Source organism: Mytilus trossulus, chromosome 3 (genome assembly GCF_036588685.1).
Source record: "Mytilus trossulus isolate FHL-02 chromosome 3, PNRI_Mtr1.1.1.hap1, whole genome shotgun sequence".
In the NCBI taxonomy this organism is placed as follows: Eukaryota; Metazoa; Mollusca; class Bivalvia; order Mytilida; family Mytilidae; genus Mytilus; species Mytilus trossulus.
Window position 1 is genome coordinate 16,410,613 of NC_086375.1, and position 7,034 is coordinate 16,417,646.

General features: G+C 32.6%; 1 long non-coding RNA gene across 1 annotated transcript; it reads right to left on the minus strand.

The window, feature by feature from the left end:
• Window positions 1-1,831: 1,831 nt before the first annotated feature.
• On the minus strand, window positions 1,832-3,772 carry LOC134709263 (uncharacterized). Its single transcript, XR_010105937.1, has 2 exons — window positions 3,580-3,772; window positions 1,832-2,266 (listed from the first exon to the last, which is right to left on the minus strand). It is a non-coding gene; the product is annotated as an uncharacterized LOC134709263 (long non-coding RNA).
• Between the last annotated feature and the right edge of the window lie 3,262 nt (window positions 3,773-7,034).

A 7,034-nucleotide genomic window follows, 5' to 3' on the forward strand; every position in this document is an offset into this window, starting at 1 on the left:
AAAAAAATGTTTTTTATGAATTTTATTCTTATCCATAATCTTGGAGAGTTTCCATTGTTAAAGATGGACATTACCTTTGGTGAACGACACATAATCTTTAAAGCCTCTATGTTTGTTCTTCCTATTAGAAAATTAGTAGCTTTTCTTAAGCTTCATATTAGTAAACTAGAACTTTTTCTGCAAAGCTTGTAATTGGACAAGTAGCAACAGACAAACACAACCTTTTTTAGGTATGCTTTTTCATTAGACAGGATTCATCTGACCTCCATGTAATTTCTGTTTCCATTTTGATCAATATTTAGTTTTCCTAATCAGTCTGTTTCTCATGTGCAATAAGCAAAGAAGCTACTTTATATTTTTATTTGGTTTTAGGATAGTTGTAACGTGAAATCGCTGTTTCTGACCTCAAAGTCAGTGAATTTTTCACCATATTTTCTCAGATACCATAATCTATGGAAGGATTTTAGAGCGCATCCATATGGCAGGGTTTTTATATGGTTACCAATGAGACATCTACCCATCAGAGACTATAAGACCTGGATGTACTAAAACACTTTAATTCATGTATATAATAAGCAAAAGGTCAAGTATATATGATTAATTGAAAGATTATATGATATGAGTGTCCTGTCTTTTAGAGTTCATCAGACATTGGTGTCAAGTTTATGGAATATTGACTATTTTACATTTATGTTATACCTGTAGTAAAACCTTGATCTTCACCTTACAGATTTAATGCATACAATTCAGTCATAATCAACAAAAGAAGCAATTTCAGTGTGTTCAAATGTAAGTTCTTTCAAGATAGGGAAGTGGTTGATTACAGGTTCACCTTTGAATAATAATTCCACTCAAGGAAGGTTTTATCCGCACTTTTTATGCCCCCTTCGTAGAGATGAGGACATTAACTTTTACCCTTGTCTGTATGTACGACGTCCCAAACTTGGTTTCCTTTCTCTAACTTTAGTTTGCCTCACCCAAATGTTATGAAATTTATAAAAATGCTCATTACTATAAAACACAGACCAAGTTTGAATGTTGATAGCTTTACTTTTATCATTCTAGAGTTATGGCTCTTAACAAGGACGTATATTAGATTAGTTAGTTATACGTCCTTGCTCTTAAAAAATGGAAAAATTGCTGATTTTTTTGTTTCCCGTTCTCTTACTTGAGTTTACTTCAACTATCGAAGGTTTTAAACATATACACAATGCTTAATACCACAAAACTCAGATCAAGTAAAAATTTGGGTAGTATCACTTACTTTTGAGTTGTGTCCCTTTATAACGTTATATGCAAGCAGGGATAACCTCTGGATCCCATGGACACAATCCCGACTTATTTTAAACTGCAGCAGTATTTTATTTAGATTTTAATTCGCTGAGCATGCGAACTTCGCATGCGTCATAGCTAGTCAAGGTTGTGAAAACTCACATTTCGTCATCAACCCCTTAAATAAATAAATGGAGGGAAAGAAAAACATTCAAGCATAAACAAACATAAATAAAATCTAAATGGAAATATTTGTAAAAAAGAAAACTTGAAACTAGAATAGAATATGATTGAAAATAATTAGTATGTTTGATCTTTTCCCTCGAAAGTGGCATCATCGAATGGTTTATAAACTTGATGAGTTTAAATACCCCTTTTATAATTGTTTGTAGGAATGCAGAAGAAAACGATCTATTGCTAAAGTATATACAGATCGAGACATCAATTATTCTTCTTGGTTCAGAAAGTAAATACTGGCAAGTCAAATCTCTACGAGCTTAAGTTTTAAGGTTTTATGTTGCCATATTCAGTAATAAGTATACAAGAGACAACAAAATAGTGTACAAGCATAAACTTTATTTTCAAATAGTTCTACCAACGTTTAATGCAATTATATGGCTATGCAGACTCATGAAAAGAATGCGAGAAACGTTACAATATATTGTTAGGTGGTCTATAGTACGTGATATAGGTTTACCAAAAAATTATAAGCACAAGACTTAGACATACATCCGTATTATGCAGAATTGGGACTACTATATAGTACAGTTAAGTTATCTTAGAACAAATTAAAAGATCAATTGTAACAGAATAAAAAATAAACAAGAAAGCAGAAATGAAGTAAACGAACCATACACAAATAATACAATAAATAGAATATACAATTCTTACATTTTCAAACTGTGTCACATGGATATGGATATGGGCCTGGTGTAAGAAAGACCGTATATTCTTTACTGTTCACTACTGATCACAAACACTTTCGACGAAAGCGCTGAAATATACATATATATAGAGGTGACAGATTGATTATGAAGCTGCACATGAAATTTGCAGAGTTGTATTTATGGTTTTCCAAAAACCCTTAGCCCTATGATGGGGTTAACTGGGGTAAGTTTGCCCGGCACTGATACTAAACCATTCCTGCATGGTGACTTTTGATACTCAGATAAAAAAGGAGGTTTCTACTTTGGCAGCCGGTTTGCTTACTTCAGTTCTTACATTTTGATAGAATATAGGTAATAACATTAAACGGTAAATATTTAACCGCACCAGATGCGCATTTCAACAATAGTGTGTCTCTTCAGTCATAATCGAGGAAAAAATATTTGAAAAATAAAAGAAATTTTAAAGATTTTATTTGGTGAAAAAAGGACTCAAAGTATTGCCAAACACGGACCAGGAATAACAATGTGCGAGAAAGATGTACTCATGGTACAATCGATAATTGGTAAATTGTTCAAAGATATCACCCCTTGTGTAGAAGAAAAGACTATTTGAGTTTAAGATTGATTTACTCAAAGACAATACTCAAATACGGAAAAAAATATTACAGGTGAAGCACAGTCAGCCATGGTTGATAATTGATAGCACTGCCACACTTTCTCTTCATAAGAATCATTATACTATACGAATTGTATCTTAAATAATTCAATACCAGAGGCGGATTTAGGGGGGGGGGGGGGGCAGAAGGCCCGGGCCCACCTTTTTTGGAAAAAAATTGGTTGCTTATATAGGGAATCACTGAAGCGTGACTGGAGCGGGCCCCCTCTTAGGTCAGTCAGTGGGCCCCACTTATGAAAATTCCTGGATCCGCCACTGAATACTTCCACTGGCTAGATATTTATTCTAACGGTTTGTCCTCTTAATTAAATTCAATACTGTACAAGCAGGGTTTAAATTTTAAATCTCCTGACACAGTTGCCACCGCTCCACCATCTGAGTTTCAGGAGTTCTCCACTAGCGCAGTTCATAGAGGGCGGTAATAGATGAACTAAGCCATTTTAAATATCTATTTTTTGACAAGAACTCCAAGAACATGACGACTAAACAGAACATAAACCCATAAGCTCGAAACATAGTACCCAATATTAGAGCTTGAAGAGCAGCAACAATATGTCTTCTCAAAATATTGAATACTTCGAAAGATACATTCATTCAAAAGAATCTTGAGGTTTTACGCAAACTGGAATAAATATATTCAGCATTAGACCGGAAAGCCAGTCCAGATAAATACGAATTTTAATCAGACTATTTCACCATATACATGAAACATTAAAACATGGGCTCATAAGATATGATACTAACCTATCCATTATCCACCCCACAACACTATCAACGGCACATACATCTGCTGGTAAAGTACTTAACATGAGATAGACCACGAGACTTAAAACCAACAAAATGACGAGAGCAGCATACAGCTGCTTCATCATTGACGTTACTAAGTGTAACTAGGAATCCAGTGTTTACATCATAAACTAGACAACGAATATCTTCCATCAACGACAGACAGCACAAGACATCACAAAAATGCCAATGCTTTGCCTGCAAAACCAGTTAATCTCTGCTCATTATTTTTTGGTTCGTTGCTTTATTTTCAGCATGGCAAATTTATTTTTTATCTTTACTATAGTGCTTCTGCTGCTTTGTGCTAATTTCAGAAACTTTATGTGCTTTTAATATGCATTGTATGTGCAAACCATTTCATTTGTGCTTTTGTACTTTTATCTCATAATTGCATGAATCAGTTTGTGTTTAAAACTTGTAAGATGCTTAAAGAACTTTTGTGCTGCATGTTTATATACTGACTGAACTCTTGCTTTATATGTTTAATGTTGTGTGCATGACTCGATATGTATGTTTTGTTTTACTTGTTGTTATGTCGGTTTTAAAAGCTCTTCAGAGCTTATGTTTGTAATTGCTTGCTTATACCGACTATTAATAAAGCTTTATGTCAAGTATGTCTTATGTCTTAACAGTGACGAACTGAGTTCCCAGGTAGCACAAAAACATTTTATTGATATTTTTAAAATATATTGCAAAATGTCACCAAAATATCATTCAAAAACATGTTTTTGACGTGATATGTCTGGCTGTACTCATGTGAATAGCATATTTTCTGGAAATATTTGTTCTGAATGTTTACAAAAAATGTTTTTATTTTAGCAATCAAACATTGGGATGAAATATTATTGTTAAAATATCATTCATGCATAATTTCTGATGTAAAAAAGATGTCTATAAAATATTTTTTGGTAAATATTTTTGACAAACATATAATATAACCAGTCAATAATATCATGAAAATATTATGTGTTAGCTGGGTTACGATCTGTCTCTAATTATTATTTATTAAAGCACAAATTACACCAATAATGATATATTTGTTTCAAGACAAAATACATTTTTTTATAAAAAAATCTTTTCATTATTTATAAGAAATTGTCGTAATGTGGAATTATTCAAGAAACGTTGTTAAAATCGTTTCTTGGAAATTATATGCAAGTCGAATAATTTGTTTTATTTCTTTTTTTGTGAGAATAAGAAAATGTAATCAAAACTTTATCAAATATTGCCATTTATTGCCATTTGTTGCCATTTGTATGTTTGAATGATTGAATTGTGTATAAACTAGTAATAAATATTGTATTTTTATTGTATTATGTGTTATACTAATTAAAATTTTGTCTTTGGCAATTCATAATTTTACAAATATGAATGTAAACCGTATACAATAATTTTGTTTGAGGGCCTCAACGAAAATTTGACTGTTTCTTAATGAGTTACCCTCTTTAAATAATTTTTTTTTGATAATTATTATAGACACGTCGTATAGCATTTGCAAAACATAGTCGCACTCGGTAAAACAGTCATATTCGGAGATAGGTCAAGGTCGGTACTTAGCAGACACATCGTACAGATCAACAATTTGTAATGGTGTCCATAACAGAGCGTCATTTTAAAATCTTCCCTCCTCATAACTCTATAGAAGCAGTTTCTGCGTAAGGAGCACAATTAAAATTTCACAATTTTGAAGCTGAAATCATCTCTTTTGTCGTAAAGTTTTGTTTTCAACCCGGACCCTCATTTTCAATTTCTGGATGTAAGGCAAGATATGAGGCAGACTTAACTGTATCTGTTGTATCCTGTATCCCTAGTTATAAAGCGGAAAGTATAGTTAAAAAAGGAAATTGATAACTTCTCATATCTTGTCTTAAGAAGTTCCTTTGTGAAGTCAGCGTAATAATAATAAACGAACAAGTCGGCAAGAAGGGCACGAGTTGTTCCCATTGGAATGCCGACAATCTGTTGAAACAAACGTAACAAATATGTTGTCAATCGAAAAAGCAAGCATCTTGATAATGTCAGTTTCAGAGAATTTTGTTTGTTTCAATCAGAGGGATTCTTTACAAAGTATGATTTAATCCTCCTTAAGACAAGATAATTGTATCTACGCTGGCCATTCTTTTTTTATGAAACAAAGCAATACCAACTATTGCAATTTATCTTTTAGTTTGGAATGGGGAAAGTCAAATGTTTTAATACTACTAGTATTGCAAGATGAAAGAGTCTGTAAGTTCTCAAAAAGATCTTTGGAATTTTTCAGTATCTATATCTGATTCACGCCATCTCTAGAATAGGCAGTTTCACAAATACTTTGAAGCCCAGCTTTGATTGCTGATAAAATATATGTTAATAATTTAGAAAGACGTTTCATCCCTGAATTTAGATTTAGACCTATCATCGGGTCTGTAGTAACATGAGTAACAGAACGGGAGCACGGGACATGTAGTGCAGGATCTACTTACCCTTCCAGCGCATCTGAGTTTTTGGTCGGGTTCCTATTGCTTAGTCCTTAGTTTTCTATGTTGTGTTTTGTGTAATGTTGTTTGTCTGCTGTTATTGTTTTAACCATGACGCTGAAAGATTATTTTGGACTTTGAATGTCCATTTGGTATTTTTCGGCTCACTTTTTAAGAAAGTTTAATTATACATAAGTTATGAATCTTCTTCGGATATCTCTATATAAATGCTGGATATCTCATTTCTTCAATTGTAAAACTAGTAAATACAATACAACCTTTATCTGATTAGTTTATAACACATTTAAATTCAGTAGATAAGCGTTTATGTTGCTCAGATCTTTAGTTTTGTATGTAGTGTTGTGTAGATCATTGATTTTCGTTTTTTTTTTGCCATGGTTTTGTCGTTTCGTTCAAACTTTGTTATTGTGTCACTGTGATATTTCATCTCTTTTCCCCACTGTCACAGCGCGTTGCAGTATTGTGGAGTGTGTGGTATACTGTATTTGCTGTGCCTGTCACTCCAATAATTACTAAGGTTGTCTATTACGGATTGATTTGATTTTCAGTTTGAAACTTTATAGTATTAGTTCGTAGTCTAGATCTACCAGGCAATTATGCAATTCTGTTTCATGATAAAAAAAAATAATTTTAAATTACATTTTTTTCCTGATGTCTGTTTGTTTTGTTCACATATAGTTGTCAATTTAATGAAATTGTATGCAACTATCATACAAGTGAGAGGCTTAGCTAGTTAAAAAAAAGAGGGTTTATCCACCGTTTTCTGCATAAGAAAAGGCCTGAACCAAGTCAGGAATATGACAGTTGTTATCCATTTGTTTGATGTGTTTGAGCTTTTGATTTTGCCATTTGAATACAGACTTTATTTTATTGAATTTTCATTTTTTCCTATTATACACACGTTTACCTCTTATATTAGCATTGCATTTGTTTTGT